Source organism: Octopus bimaculoides, chromosome 6 (assembly GCF_046866305.1).
Source record: "Octopus bimaculoides isolate indiv1 chromosome 6, ASM4686630v1, whole genome shotgun sequence".
NCBI classification, from domain to species: domain Eukaryota; kingdom Metazoa; phylum Mollusca; class Cephalopoda; order Octopoda; family Octopodidae; genus Octopus; species Octopus bimaculoides.
Window position 1 is genome coordinate 2272530 of NC_142933.1, and position 16438 is coordinate 2288967.

Here is a 16438-nt window from a genome sequence, read left to right on the forward strand (position 1 = left end):
AGGCAAGAACGGACGCAAGGACGTTCGGACGGACGTACGTGTAGGCGAAAGAACGGACGCAAGGACGTTGGTTTCGTTCGGATGGACGTACGTGCAGGCGACAGAACGGACGCAAGGACGTTGGTTTCGTTCGGATGGACGTACGTGCAGGCGAAAGAACGAACGGACGTACGTGCAGGCGAGAGAACGGACGCAATGACGTTAGTTTCGTTCGGACGGACGCACTTGCAGGCGACAGAACGGACGCAAGGAGGTTCGTTTCGTTCAGACGGACGTACGTTCACGCGAAACGAACGGACGCTGCTTCTAGATCGAACGGGCGTACGTTCAAGACGTGACGTGATATGATATCTGGTCTTTGCTCTGGTCCGATCTGAAGAGAATGAAAAGAATGCTGTGACCAGAGGGAAGGCAGACGAAGGAGTGATGGAGAAAGAAAGAGAAGAGGCAATTACTAAAGTGGTTGATTTACAGAAGGAGGATACAGTGCTAATGACGCCGGTTGTCCCAGCGAAGGAAAAAGATTCCACAAATCAAACATGCGTGGATGAAATAGAGAAATTGTTTGGAGTTGAAGAGGGAAAGACACCAGTAGCAGAAGGAAAGAAAAAAAAAAAGAGTTGAAAACAAATGGAAGATTGTGACATATTAAAAAAACAATGAAACGGAGAAAAAAGTTCTAAAATTTAATCATATTATAAGAGTAAACTTATCCACAGATGTGTACTTTGAAAATGTGAAGGCCATTGTGGTCGATAAGGACACATACAGGAAACTAAAACACATGTGCAGGCAAAATTGTTACGCCCGGAGTAGCGGTGGAGTTCGACGAGCTGCCCCGCCGTTCGCTTGGTCGCCGGGAGCGTCCGTGCGTGCACGCGGAACGCACGGCTGCTTTCCGCTCGAACGGGCGTACGTTCGGGCCCAGTGCGACGGACTTCCGTTCCGTTCCGTTCAGTTCTCAGAGGGAAGGCAAGCGAAGTGGGTGGTGGAGAAAGAAAGAGAGGAGGCAAATACTAAACTGGTTGGTTTACAGAAGGGGGGGGGAAACAAAAAGGGGAAAAGTGTTTTGTTATAAATGTATTAAAAAAAACAAAAAGAAAAACAGGTAATTAAGAAGCAATAATAGAAAGAGTGAACGATGGTAAATGGTCTATATAAACGTTCAAATGGTACTGCATGGTTATGGGGCCCATGCAGCCATTTCATTTCTTCATTATATAACATCTCATTGTAATTCGTTTTATGTTTTATATCTCCATTGTAATGTTGTGTCCCCCTGTGTTATGGCCGTAAGTGCCGAATAATGTAAAAGTGTATTGTAAAGATGCGATGCGATGTCTGGTCTCTGGTCTGGTCTGTTCTGTTCTGTTCTCTGGTCTGGTCCGATCTGAAAAGGTGGAAAAGAATGCTGTGACCAGAGGCAAGGCAGACGAAGGGGTGATGGAGAAAGAAAGAGAGGAGGCAATTACTAAACTGGTTGATTTACAGAAGGAGGATACAGTGCTAATGACGCCGGTTGTCCCAGCGAAGGAAAAAGATACCACAGATCAAACATGCGAGGATGAAATAGAGAAATTGTCTGGAGTTGAAGAGGGAAAGACACCAGTAGCAGAAGGAAAGAAAAAAAAAACAAGAGGAGAAAACAAATGGAAGATTGTGACATATTAAAAAAACAATGAGACGGAGAAAAAAGTTTTAAAATTTAATCATATTTTAAGAGTAAACTTACCCGCAAATGTGTACTTTGAAAATGTGAAGGCCATTGTGGTCGATAAGGACACATACAGGAAACTAAAACACATGTGCAGGCAAAATTGATACGCCCGGAGTAGCGGTGGAGTTCGTCGAGCTGCCCCCAGTAACCGAACTCAAGGACTTGGAGCCGTTTATGAGATATTAAAACAAAAAAAGTAAAATGAGATCTAGCGCATGACCAGTCCACATACTGGCCTCCTGTATATATACTCGTATATATCTTTAAATATATATATATATACGACGGGCTTCTTTCAGTTTCCGTCTACCAAATCCACTCACAAGGCTCTGGTAGACATGAGACCACAGTAGAAGACATCCTCTTACACACACAAACACATACATATCTGCAAACGTACATATAAAATACGTGTGTGTGTGTGTGTGTGTGAGCGAGAGAAGGAGGGGAGAGAGTAGATTGCTAACAATGAATGAAATAAAAATGAAACGAAAAAAATCGTATAAATGAAAGCTTGTGTCGAATATTTAAATTTGTGAACTTAGTAAATATTTCTTTCAGTAATTCATAGTAGTTGTTTTCAAATAGCGAATTAAAACTGCAAATGAAAACATTAAAATAGAGAGTGAAAGTTTTACAAATGAAATCGGAAAATTTGGCCGTTGCTACGTCGATACCCGAGGTTGACATTGAGAAACCTTTGTCAAGAAATGATTCATTAATATAAAGTAATATGATTTATTTTTGATAAAAGTAAAATAAACTAAACAGGTCAAATTCTTTATGTATCTCAAGTATGGAAGCAATTCGTGTAGCCGTTTTCGCGTGAAAAGTAAATGTACACACTTTCAGGTCAATTTTATATAAGATACACACACACACACATATATACATATATATATATATATATATATATATATATATAAATATTAGTTATAGAATAAAAACGCTGTGTTAACGACTCAACATATCACACGCCCTCAATGAACATATATAAGAGATACAACATAATCCACCAAACATAAGGAATAAAAAGATATAAGGATAACGTAAGAATATAAAATTTAAAAAATACCAAAAATATAAAGAAGTAAGATGCAAGAAATAGAACATATAATATAAAATTTTATACACGAATATATTATTCCAACCGATAACATACAAATAAATTAAGAATAATAAATTTGAGCTAAAGGTATAACACAATACACATATATCATTTCATAGAAGTTCCGAATCAAGTTGCTGTTAAAATTAATACGATTAAACATTTCAAATATATAATATAGATCGATATAAAATAAAACAAAACAAAGAAATGAGGTACAATAAAGTTGTCCATCGGTTAAAAGTAAATGACAAAACTTTAAAATGATTTAACACTATTTAGAGTTAGAATGTAAAGTTCTATACTTCCCTCGGGTATATTTCATAATTTAAAAACAGTAGACATCAATAGGTAAGTCCGTATCAGTTAGGTATATACAAGAGTGAATGCAGGCACCCAGCAGGTAAAGCTTGTAGAATTTAATTCTGCTCACCATGCCCAAAAGTTCACAATACTACATGGGTCAAAAGACAAATACAGCACCCAGTAGGTATCAATCGGTAAAATCGATTTCATGAAATTTGTTTTTTTTTTTCTTTTTGACATTAGAGCAAGTTTATATAGTCAATATGGACCAGCCTTAGACAAGCCTATGCAAATAATGGGGGGAAAAAATGCTATTTTAGAATAGTCAAACAGGCTGCAGTATAAAAATCAATCTTCGAGGTTTCAAATCACCCTAACGCAAACTATTACATTTGTTATTATCTATTGTTTTTATTTTTTTCTATACAGTTTCAAGAAGGTGGAGGAAAACTTATGGTTGCAGAAGGGGAGTATCCAAAAGACCTGAGTATCGCAAGGGATTCCCTAATACATAATGAACATTTACTAATATTTGCCTTAAAGTAGGGGGCTCTCGATATAATCGACTATTCAAGAGAGTACTTTATATTCTTCTTCTTGATATAAAGTTCTATACTTCCCTCGGGTATATTTTATAATTTAAAAAAAGCAGACGGGCTCTGTTTATGTACAAACGTGGTATATAAATGCACTGTCAGGGACGAGAACAAACTAGATAAGTTTTATATAGGAAGCACGAAGGACTTTAAGGTTAGATATAGAGCGCATATGAGTTCGTTTTCAAATGAAAAATACTGTAACTCTCCTACACTCGCCTCTTATTTGCATGACCTCAAGAAGAAGAATATAAAGTACTCTCTTGAATGGTCGATTATATCGAGAGCCCCCTACTTTAAGGCAAATATTAGTAAATGTTCATTATGTATTAGGGAATCCCTTGCGATACTCAGGTCTTTTGGACCAAAAACCTTAAATAAGTTCACCGAAGTAATCCCCTTCTGCAACCATAAGTTTTCCTCCACCTTCTTGAGACTTTATAGAAATAAAAATAAATATAAAAACAATAGATAGTAACAAGTATAATAGTTTACGTTAGGGAGATTTGAAACCTGGAAGATTGAGTTAGATACTGCAGCCTGATTAAGTTGCCCGATTAAGTTGCTAGGAGTTTGGTTTGGACCAGACCTCCAAATGGAGAAGAACTGGGCCGAGGTAACGAGCTGGTCTCCGCTGGCGAAACAGATGTTTCCCAAGTTCACTAGTTTCGGTGGATGGGAAACCCGGTGGAATCGAAGTTCGAAGTTGGGTACATGGTACACGGAGTGTCGCAAGGCACTCCTGCTATTCCGTCGCTTGTGCAATGCCTGCGGTGGGGGTTCCACCGCATTCTTCTATAGAGGGCTTGTAGAGGCGAAATGTGATGACACCTGAGGGGAGACCCTTGGTCTCGACGAAAGTCAGCTGGCGAGTCTATTCCGACGTACATTCGGGCCAAAGACCCTGGATAATTTTCAGAAGTCTCTGGCATGGCAGTGTTACCGAGGGGGGGCCTTACCTGTTCGGGACAAACTCGCAAGACATGGTTGCGCCGTCCCTCCGACTTGTCCAAGATGCGAGCGGGACAGGGAAACCGTCCCGCACGCTATTGTACAATGTTCGGAGGTGTCGGAGGCGTGGGTATGTGCTGACCAACTGTTGTCAGGTCCTAGAAGAGTACAGCTATCGACTGAATCAATTGTAAAAATTGACCCACCGGATTTCCTCTCGAAAGAAGGTAAGATTTGTTTTCTCACTGTGGTGGCAGTTGCGAGACAGGTTATTTGGAAAACGAGGGTGAAAGGTGTAAGGTCAGGCATTTTCATATCTAGCTCTGCACTGGTGAATTATTTCACCTTCCACCTGAAAAGGAAAGTAGAGCTAGAGAGAAAATGCCTGACTGCGAAAATGTTTGAGAGTCGATGGAAGAGTGTAGCACGAAAGTTGCGAATGAATGTAACCACATGAATGAGACGAAGGGCTCATCTCAGCTATCAGTGGCGAGGCGGGGCACGAGGGGTCCGTGCTGGACCCGCCTTACCACTCCATCCGTAATGTCTTCCGGTCTGTCGCATCATCCGATTATAATTCGTTTTCATTATAAAATTTTTAAATGCATGTTTCTGTGAATTCATTCGTTTTCATCTGACCCCAAATCAGGTTGTATCGTCCCCTCTATGGGTAATAAAAAAATTCTTCGTTGATGTTTGTTGCATTGCTAGTGGAACATTTTTGAATTTTTCTGTGTCATTGTGTTAACTTGTCTGTGAACTTTTGAAAAAAAGATAATTTGTTGCAGTTGGTGAAACCGGAAACGGTTTCCCCGTGTAGGGAAGCCTACACGATGACGGGGAGAAGAAGTAATATATATGTTCCTGAAGTGGAAGAGGTGAGTGACGATAAACAGCGGCCAGCAATGGCAGAAGTATGTGAGGAGGAGCAACTGAAGGATCAGCCAGCAATGGAAAAGAAGAATATGGAAGCGGAAAGCTTAAAAAGGGTTCAGGAAAATGAAAAGGAAAGACCAAAAAAGAAGCTGGATTTTGCAGCGGTCGCAGGAGAGAAAAAAAAGAAAAATAGACCTCAACAATGCTGAAAAGCATAAAGAGATGATGAAAAGGGAGGGGCACGGCGTTATTGCAACCCCTCCCCAAAGCTTCTTAGAAGACATCCAGAAAAAACTATAATCTTCAAAACTTTCAATATAAAAGAAAAGAAAATTGAATATGTTTCGGAAGCAGAAATAGAGAAATGTCTAAAGCCGCTTTAAAAAAAAATTACATTTATCACTAGAGGCAAAAGATATGCGACGGTAGAGGTGAGAATGGAGTCGGAGGAAGCTACTCGGCTCCATTCAATAGAACCTCTAGAAACAGAAAAAGTAGTTCTCCTACCATTGTAGGAGAACGTCACAAATCACCATAAACAACATCCCTCCTGAGGTGGACCCGGAGTGGCTTGTCGCCGCCACAACAATGGGCCTGGAGGAAAAAATCTCCATACTGGATGCAACAGTGATTGAACCACGACTGAGGTACGGTCAGGCCCTGAAAATAATCATTCAGGCTGAACAAGCCACTCTAGAGGACATAATTGAAAGTTTCGAGGTTGGCGGGACACGTCTGGTCGTGTCGGTAGAAGGCCGCAAACCTCGTTGCTTTCAATGTGGGAAAAAAGGCCACCTCAGGGCGAACTGCCAACAGAAGATGGAGGAGAAAAAGAAAGCAACCCAGGAGGAAATGGAAGGAGAAAAAAAAAGGAGGACTCAGAAACTGAGAAGAAACAAGAAGAAACAAAAACAGAAAAGGATGATGAAACGCCAGTGCCAGTGGAAAAAGTTGGAGAGGGTTGGACTACTGTGTCCAACAAAAGAAAATTAAAACAACCTTCCCCAACAGAAGACAAGCAAACAGAAAAAAAAAAAAAGAGAAACAAAAGACAGATTAGACAGTTGCTACATGGTGGTTCGAACCTCAAATAGAGAGCTGATGAACCACCTGGCAACAATTGACAAAGGAAGGATGCGGAAAATTGAAGCCAAAAATGGCAAAGCAATTTACAAAACTTCCAGGAAAATCTTTAATATTTTTTACAATAATTATAGAAAAGACATTGGGGCCCCGAGACTGGACTACACCCCAACCATGTCGGAGAATTTTTTACCTCCGACTCCACAGGCCTCAGAGGAAGTGGAAAAGGCGGGTTCCCCCCCCCCCCCGCCTGACACTGATTAAGGTAAGACATTTATGGCTATTCATATTGGATGTATAAATGTACGCGGCCTGTCGTCGAGTTGGAAGCAAGGGCGCTTCCTAAATGACATCAGGTCGCGGAATTTGGATGTAATCGCTGCCACAGAAACCCGGATAAGCGGGCCAAGAGATCTGCTCCCCCTCTTGAACGGCTATGAGAGATACGTCTCTCCATGTCGGGCGGGAGGCGGGGGTGAGGTGTTGGTCTTAATAAAAGGAAACCGGGTCCCTGAGGTAAAGTCTGTTTTTATTGATCCAGAAGGCAGGCTGGTCGTCCTGGATTTGACATTCAGTTGTGGTTAGACAGTCAGGTTGGTCGCAATTTATGCACCCAATTCAACTGGTTCACAGAGTCGATATTTCCGTGACCTCGGGAAATTTCTTTCGACGTCGCATTCTTTAGTCGTGTTAGGTGACTTCAACACAATTGACGATGCGCGTGTTGATTGTGTTGGCTCGCAGACAGATAGAACAGCAAATCTTGGCTTTCGGGACCTGCTCAGCCACTTTCAGCTGATAGACCCGTATAGACTAGAACACCCAAACGCTCCACAGTGGACGTGGTCAAATAGCGATGGGCCTTCCAGGTCTTATCTAGATAGAATATTGATAAGAAAAGTAGATAAAGACATAGTTAAGTGTCCACAGTTTTACCCAGTCAGCTACAGTGACCACAAGATGGTCACAAACGAGCTGACTGTAGATAAGATGTATAGACAGGGATCTGGCTACTGGAAACTCAATAAGTCCTTATTGGCGAACGAGGAGTATAGAAAGCGGATCAAGTTAATTATTCAAAGGGCACTTACAGGTGCTATCATTAATAATAAATGGTGGTACGCCATTAAGCGAGCCATAAAGTACGAGTCGATTAGATTTAGTATAGGCATAGCTAAGAAGGAACGTAGTATAGGAGATGGCCTAGCTAAGGAGTTAGATAAAGCCATGGAGAATGGTAATGCGGACCAAGTGAAGGCCAAGAGACTGGAATTAAACCAGCACCTCGAAAGCCAACACATGGGAAGTATTATCAGAGCAAAAATTCGTGCAATGGGTTGCGAAGGAATCAAAGCTGCCGGATGGGCCCGAGTGGTGGAGGCTCAACGGAGTAATGACTCCATCATTCGGTCTGTGGCGAACCTGCAGGGCGTATTGGTAGACAATCCCGAGGAGATGTGTGAGGCCTTTCAGGAGCACTTCGCTCGGCTTTTCGGGGGTGATGGTGAGCCGCGTGGTAGGGAAGACCTCGAGAGCTTCCTTGCCAGGCTTCCACTCCTCTCGGGGCCGAATGCGGAGGCTTGTGATGGACCGATCACGACTGAGGAGATAATCGAGGCGTTGGCGAACTGTGGGAGGGGCAAATCGCCGGGACTCGATGGCCTACCCTATGAATTATATAAAAGTATGTCAGACTTTCTCGGACACCTGTTGGCTTGTGTGTACACGAACTGGCAACAGAATGGGTTTATTCCCAGATCTGTGCGTCGGGGAGTGGTGACACTAGTCAGGAAGGACCCGAGCAAGGGGGATTGTTTAGATAACTTTAGGCCCATCACACTGTTAAATACAGAAGTGAAGATTTTGGCCAAGGTACTAGCGAAAAGGTTGGCGCGTGTCGCGGATGGTGTGATCGGGGAGGCACAGACATGTGCCATCCCGGGTGGGACCATCCAGGATAATCTCCATCTTATACGCTATACCATAGAGAGGTTTGGGGCTAAGACTGGCAGAGCGGGGAGGGGCTTTGGTGCATTTAGACCAAGCTAAGGCTTTCGATAGAGTCGACCATCGATACCTGGTGAGTGTTCTTGCGGTGTTTGGCTTGCGTCTCGGTTTCCTCAGATGGATCATTCAGTCGTACCATAACATCGACTCGACAGTTCGGGTGAACGGTTTTCTTTCTAAGCCGTTCTGCATCAAGCATTCGGTGCGTCAAGGGTGTCCACTCTCTCCGCTTTTGTACATGGTGGCTCTCGAGCCGCTGCTGAGAAAGCTGAGAGAGATCCCGAGAGCGCCGGGCTTGGAGGAGTTTGTTACAGCGTATGCGGACGACATCACCATCAGCGTGACCTCAACGACACGCTTGCGTAAAGTAGGCGAGGCTGTTGAGGAGTACGAGACGGTGGCAGGAGCAAAGATTAATCGGGATAAGTCAGTCGGCTTGCAACTCGGCACCTGGAGGGGCAAGTCGATGCCTTCGGATAGCGTCGTAGGACGCTGGACGGAGGGACCGGTTAAGTTGCTGGGGGTTTGGTTCGGTCCAGACCTCCAGCTGGAGAAGAACTGGGCAGAGGTATCGAGCAAGATAGCCACCATAGCCAAGAGATGGTCTTGGCGAAGGCTATCCTTGAAAGAGAGGGCGGAGGTAGCCAATGTGTTTATCGCATCGGCGATTACCTACCGCCTGACCGTCGTGCCCTGCCCTGATTTTTCGTTGACCAAGTTGGAAAGACAGATCGTTCACTTTTTGTGGAGGGGCTCGAAGCCACTTGTGAGACGCTCTATCTGTTGTCATAAACCGTTAAAAGGAGGTTTAGGGATGCCTTGTGCTGATGATGTGCAAGCACGCGTTGAGGTTGAGACATCTTTGGATACTCCTGGATGGTGACCAGGTGTGGACTCCGTTGGCTAGACAAACGTTCCCCAACTTTGCGAGTATGAATGCAAAGGAGGCTTGGTGCTTTCGCAGACCGAGGTTGAATATGTGGTATACGGAGTGTCGTAAGGCACTCCTGCTATTCTGTCGCTCGGGCAACGCCGGCAGCGGGGGTTCTACAGCATTCTTTTATGGAGGGTTAGTAGAGGCAGAATGTGACGATGGCCTGGGAACGACCTTGGGTCTCGGATTTATCGAACTCGACAGCCTGTTCTTCCGTACATTCGGGTTGAAGTCATTGGATAATTTCCAAATGTCTTTGACCTGGCAATGCTACAGAGGAGCCTTGCCCGTTCGCGATAAACTTGCAAGACACGGAATGCAGACATTTCCGACCTGTCCAAGATGTGGGCAGGATAGGGAAACCGTCCTGCACGCTTTTGTACGGTGTCCGGAGATTTCTGAGATGTGGGTTTACGTGGAACACCTAGTGTCAAGTGAGGGAAGAGTACAGTTGTCGGCCGAGTCAATCATAAAAATTGACCCGCCTAGTTTGTTATCAAACGAAGGTAAGAAATGTTTCCTCATTACAATAGCAGTAGCGAAAGAGGTAGTGTGGAAAACTAGAACGGAAGGAATCAAGACAGGCACTTTTATCTCCAGCCAAAATATGGTAAGATATTTTTCTTTTCATTTGAAAAGAAAGATACGGCTGGAGAGAAAGTGCTTGTCGGAGAAAGTGTTTCGATCTAGATGGAAGCATGTAGCACGAGAGTTGCGAGTGAAAGAGAGCAATTGAATACGCCATAAGTGTCTTCAAAAGTGTCAGTGGTGGGATGGGGCTCGTGGGGTCGGAGCGAAACCCAGTCCCCCACTTCATTGTTCTATGTTGGTTTTTGTTTTTGTGTACCATTCGATTTAAACCGATTTTCATTGTAATTTTTAATTGCTAAATTTTTATTTTACGTCGATTTTATTGTGTAACCATATTTTTATTTGATCCCAAATCAGATGTATTGTCCCTTCTATGTTTCGCCCCTTGTGGGTAATAAAGAGATTGCAGGTCTTGACATTTGTGTGTAAGTTTACCCTGATAGTAGTCATGTTTTGAAGGAGCGTGTGAGTAGAAATACGTTGTAGGAATTTGTTGAGGAACTGTTATTATATTGTTGCAGTTTTATTTGAATTGTTTTGTTGTTGAAAGCCATTGCTGTAGTGGTCAAATATTTGAAGAAGGAGGGAGACTGTTTGCGGGTTGACCCACCCAAAGAAGTGATGGAAGAAGCAGAAAAGAAAATTATTACATATAAAACTTTAAGAATTGGCTCCAAGAAAATAGAAATTGCGGAGATAGAAATGATTGAGAAGTGTCTGAAGGAAATCACAGAGGAAGTTGTGCTGTTTATGAGAGGAAAGAAATACGGAACGGTGAAGGTGTATTTCAAGATGGAGCAAGGAGCTAAGAAATACTCTACCATGCCTCTGAGAACGGAAGAGTGGGCCCTTTTACCGGTATATTGCGGTAGAAGGGCGGTGAGAGTGAGGATTGGTAGAGTACCGCTGGAGATAGATATGGAATGGTTGGTAGCAGCGGTAATATATAAATGCAAAGACAAGGTGGATATCATTAAAGTGGAGAGGTTAAGAGAAATCGAATGGTGGGGTTTTGGGGTAGAAATTCTAGCCCACATTACCATACCGGACCTACATAACATTGCTGAGGAATTAGTGCTTTCCGATGACACGCGTTTACGGTTGTGGTGGAGGGAAGGCAACCCGTATGCTACAAATGCAGAAGTAGAGGACACATGCAAGCGGTGTGTCCTCGCAGAGAAATAACCGTAGAAGAAGACGAAGTAAAAGAAACAGAGGTCTGTGAGGAGGAAATGGTGGAGACCGAACAGGAAGAGGTAGAAGAAAAGCAGGAAGAGACTGAGGAGCATGGAGAAAAAAAACGTATGCGGACTGAATCGCCGCCAAAGTCCCCAAAAAGAAAGAAAGGGGGAAAGGAAAAAAAGATGATGGAAGACGGGAATTATAGCGAGGTACAGAATGTAACTAAGAAAGATGGAAATTGTAGCGAGGAACAGAACGTAACTAAGATTGAAACCCAAGATACAAAGCAGGAAAAACAGTTGACAAGACACGAGAGGTGGGTAAAGTGGTGGACTGCGATGATGGAACAGAAGGAAAAGGCGAAGGCGGAAGGAAGGATAATCGGAAAGGTAGATTTTAGAAATATTAGAACAATACTTTTCTACAGTAAGCATTTAGAAACGGAAAAAACAATAGCCAAGATAAAAGGATTGGTACGACTGAAATTAGAACCCGGAACGTTTGATGATGAAACGAAAGCAGTAGTGGTGGAGGAATTGATAGCGACGAAGCTGCGAGAAATGAACAGATTTGATTTCCAACTAAGTGGATTATATGTGGGCTACAACACTTTGCCAAGCGTCGTAACGGCGGAGGAACTGAAACCATACTTAATCATAAAAGAATCATAAAAAGAAAAAAAAATGAACAAGAACTGTATAAGAAAACTGTTAAATGAAACTGCGAGCTTGTAATTTACTCATTTCATCTCATAATTCGCTTTATGTACCCCACGTTTTGTGTTGTCTGTCCTTGTAATGTCCCCCTTCTTTGTAATGAGGCCTTCGTGCCTATAATAAAGATATCACTAGTTTGCACTCTATTGTGTTTAGAATACAGTGGTGTTCCCACGAAATGGCCATAGGCATTGTACGTGTTTTTCGTGAAATTGATTTTGCCGATTGATACCTACTGGGTGCTGTATTTGTCTTTTGACCCATGTAGTATTGTGAACTTTTGGGCATGGTGAGCAGAATTAAATTCTACAAGCTTTACCTGCTGGGTGCCTGTATTCACTCTTGTATATACCTAACTGATACGGACTTACCTATTGATGTCTACTGTTTTTAAATTATAAAATATACCCGAGGGAAGTATAGAAATTTATATTTTAACTCTAAATAGTGTTAAATCATTTTAAAGTTTTGTCATTTACTTTTAAGCGATGGACAACTTTATTGTACCACACTTCTTTATTTTATTTTATATCGATCTATATTATATATTTGAAATTTTTAATCGTATTAATTTTAACTTCAACTTGATTCGGAACTTCTATGACGTACCGTTCACTTTGTCGCCGAGGGCGTGCGTACGTGCACGCGAAACGAACGGGCCCGTACGCGACAGTCTCAGTCTAATATTTGCGTCGCGTAGGAAGGGACCGAACGGCCGAACGGAGCGCGAGCACGAACGGAACGGCGGCTGCCGGCGTGCAGGCGAGCGAGCGGATCTACTGCCGCGCGGGGCGTGAAACGACGGCGACAGCAAGGGTGGGGGTACCCACTGCAAGGCGGGAGGTTGGTCGGCGGAAGAATCGTGGACGCGCCGGCCGTGTAAAGTCGATCGCGCGGCGGGTTACGCGGGTCCGACCGTCGGCAGAAAGGATAGGCGAGGACATCCCTTCGAGTCGGAGAACTTAGCATAGCGACGGCGCGGTTGAGGAGGAGGAAACCGATCGGCCGATGGCGACATCACGAACGGCTGCCGGCGGACGGGCGGATCTGCCTCGACGCGGGGCGTGGAACGACGGCGACAGCAAGGGCGAGGGCGCTCACTACAAGGCGGACGGGTGGTCGGTGGAAGAATCGGGGACGCGCCGGCCGTGTAGAGTCGATCGCGCGGCGGTTTACGCGGGTCCGACCGTCGGAATAAAGGAGAGGCGAAACCATTCCTTCGAGTCGGGGAACCCATCCGATCAGCGACTACCCTACATAGTAGTCTGGAGCCCCTTGGGGTGTGAGGGTCACCTAGAGCGTGATTATTCCCCCGGGTCCGACCCGCAAATTTGCAGCCAAGGACATCATGTTAGACTATAACTTAGCCGAAAAAACTGAACCATTTATACCACTTAGACCTAGAATCACTTTAAAAGACCATAAATCCAACTTCCTTACAGACACTAAAGTTAGATTAATATGCCCAAATAGATCAGACCTATGCAAATTAAGTAAACTAATACTAGATAAGTACATCCCTACGCTAAAAAGTAGACTCTCCCTCGAATTATGGTCTAACACATACGAAGCCCTAAACTGGTTCTCCAAAATACAGAACACTAATAACTACAAATTCATACAGATAGACACAGTAGACTACTACTCCTCAACTAACCCCACGATATTAAATAGTGCCCTAATATTTGCCAAAAATAACTCACAGCTAACTCGGAAAGAAATTAATGTAATACTTGAAGCTAGAAAATCTATTATAAGTTTTGATAATAAGCTCTGGGTCCGTAAAGACTCCCCAAACTCCTTCGATATTACCATGGGAGCCCCGGATTCAGCTCAGATAAGTGACTTAGTGGGAATCTATTTGCTCTCCTACATACAGGAGGAATTCCCAGACCTGGAAGGTGGATTATACAGGGACGACGCACTACTCGTAATTAAAAATCCCTCGAATAGGAAACTAGAGCTCATTAAGAAAAACTTACATAAATTCTTCAAAAGATTTGGACTAGCCATTTCTATAGAAAACGAACACACCTCCATAAACTACTTAGACGCCAAATGCAACCTAGCCACAGGACTACATGAACCATACATAAAGCCAAACACTAACCTAAAATACATAAACGCATCCAGCAACCACCCACTATTCCTCAAGAGAGGCTTAGCACATAGTATAAGCAATAGGATATCACGCCTCTCCTCTAACCAAAATATTTTTAATAAGCATAAGGAAACCTACAACATCGCACTACATAAGGCAGGATTTAACCATAAAATTAAATTCATAGAACCCAATAACCATAAAAAAGACCCAACTATACGGAATCTAAACGCTAGAAACACATACACTACTAACACACCAAACACCGCTGGAAGCCACACTAACGATATGAATGAAAAAGATAAACATAACACATGTAATAGAAATACAATACGTCCCAAAGCCAAACCACATAACACCAAAAATACCAACAACAGTGTAAACACCAATACCAACAATATTAATAGGACGATTAAGGCTAATAGCAAGACGAAGCAAAAATACAATAACCACCTGAACAAAACCAATATTAAGCAATACAAAGATAAGTTTAGCATAAATAACAGGGAGACCCAGCAGACTAAAAGAAACCATATATCGGGCCCACAAATACCTAACAATACTAACAGGGAAAAAAATGAAAAGACACATATCAAAAATAAACCCAAATATAGAAATAAATTAGATAGCCGTAAAGAAAAATTCACCAGCCTTCCCAGTTATGATGGCAGCTTCTATACCAGATATGACCATAATAGCAGCAAGAACAATAAGGATACGATCTGGCTAATCATTCCCTATAACATGGGCCTCAAATCCAACATAGTCCGCTCACTAGTGAACATAATAGATAAACACCTCAATGTAAACAATAAATACGCAGGAATATTTAAGAACAAAATAAGAATAGGCCACAGCCTGACATGTAACTTAGCTACCATAATAGCATCTATTAATAATAATAAATCAGACGCATTCTATACAGCTAGAAACACCACAAACAACCAAATCAACAACCCTCCAACTAATAGAACTAACTCCAACACTAATCCAACACCCCTTACTAGGAGGGACGCACACCAAAAAAACAATAGGGCCACACAACAACACACAGACATCGACACCCTTTACAACCTATGTGGCTGTAGAGATAGGAATAAATGTAATTTCTCCAATAGATGTAAGACCGAAAATATAGTTTACCAATGTGACGTACAAACAGCCACACTAGATCTTACGTTGGAGGGACGAAAAACCAAATACGGCTCAGATATAATGAGCACCTATCTAGTTTTAAAAACAAAAATAAGGCAAATTCAACAGGGCTTAGTAGGTATATCTGGGAACTAAACGACAATAAGATAGAATATAAACTAAAGTGGCACATACTAAAAGTAGCTAATTCCTATAACCCAACTAACAGACGCTGTCACTTCTGTTTAACTGAACGCCTCAAAATCCTAACGGCTAAGAATGAACTATTAAACAGGAGATATGAATCTAGCCTAATCTGTCTTCACGCTAGTAAATATTCATTCTCTAAGTATAATTAAATATATAATACATTACACTTCCGAAGTATAACTAAATATGTAAAAAAGAATTTTCCTTTCTAAGTATAATTAATTATAATTAATACGAATAAGACCAGAGTAAGCCCCCTTTTCACCTAAATTTAGGGTTGCTCCCCTTTACTAACACCGCCGGTGCTATAAATATACGACGCATTCCTAAATCTTAACATCACGTGGAAATGCATTTGATTAAAATCGGAATTATGAGCTTAAATAGCACCCATCCTACATCCCCCTACAGGAAGACCAACACGACTTCAACTAAAACGTAAGGCTTTTTTTACCTAACGCTATTATTATACCACCATATACATTAATATATCCACTAATTACTTCTCCTACATCTCTCACACCATGAACTCTTAATATACTCCTCAACATTCTGAAGAGATCTGCCAAACCATTTGCCAGATTGAAACGTGCGTAAATGACTAATTACATAACCTCCACATAATAAAACAATGGCTAACTAGCCCAACAGAATTGCTTCTTGTATTTGTTGCTCCATTTTATATATATATATATATATATATATATATATATATATATATATATATATATATATATATATATATATATATATATGTATATATATATGTATATATATATATATATGTATATATATATATGTATGTATATATATATATATATATATATATATATATATGTATATATATATATGCATATATATATATAAGTATATATATATGTATGTATATATATATATATGTATGTATATATATATATGTATGTATA

The 16438-nt window shown here is 41.9% G+C and overlaps 1 long non-coding RNA gene across 1 annotated transcript; it reads right to left on the bottom strand.

The window, feature by feature from the left end:
* Positions 1–671: 671 nt before the first annotated feature.
* On the bottom strand, positions 672–3508 carry LOC149134908 (uncharacterized). The gene is made up of 2 exons (XR_016242150.1): positions 1733–3508; positions 672–1390 (listed from the first exon to the last, which is right to left on the bottom strand). It is a non-coding gene; the product is annotated as an uncharacterized LOC149134908 (long non-coding RNA).
* Positions 3509–16438: the final 12930 nt, after the last annotated feature.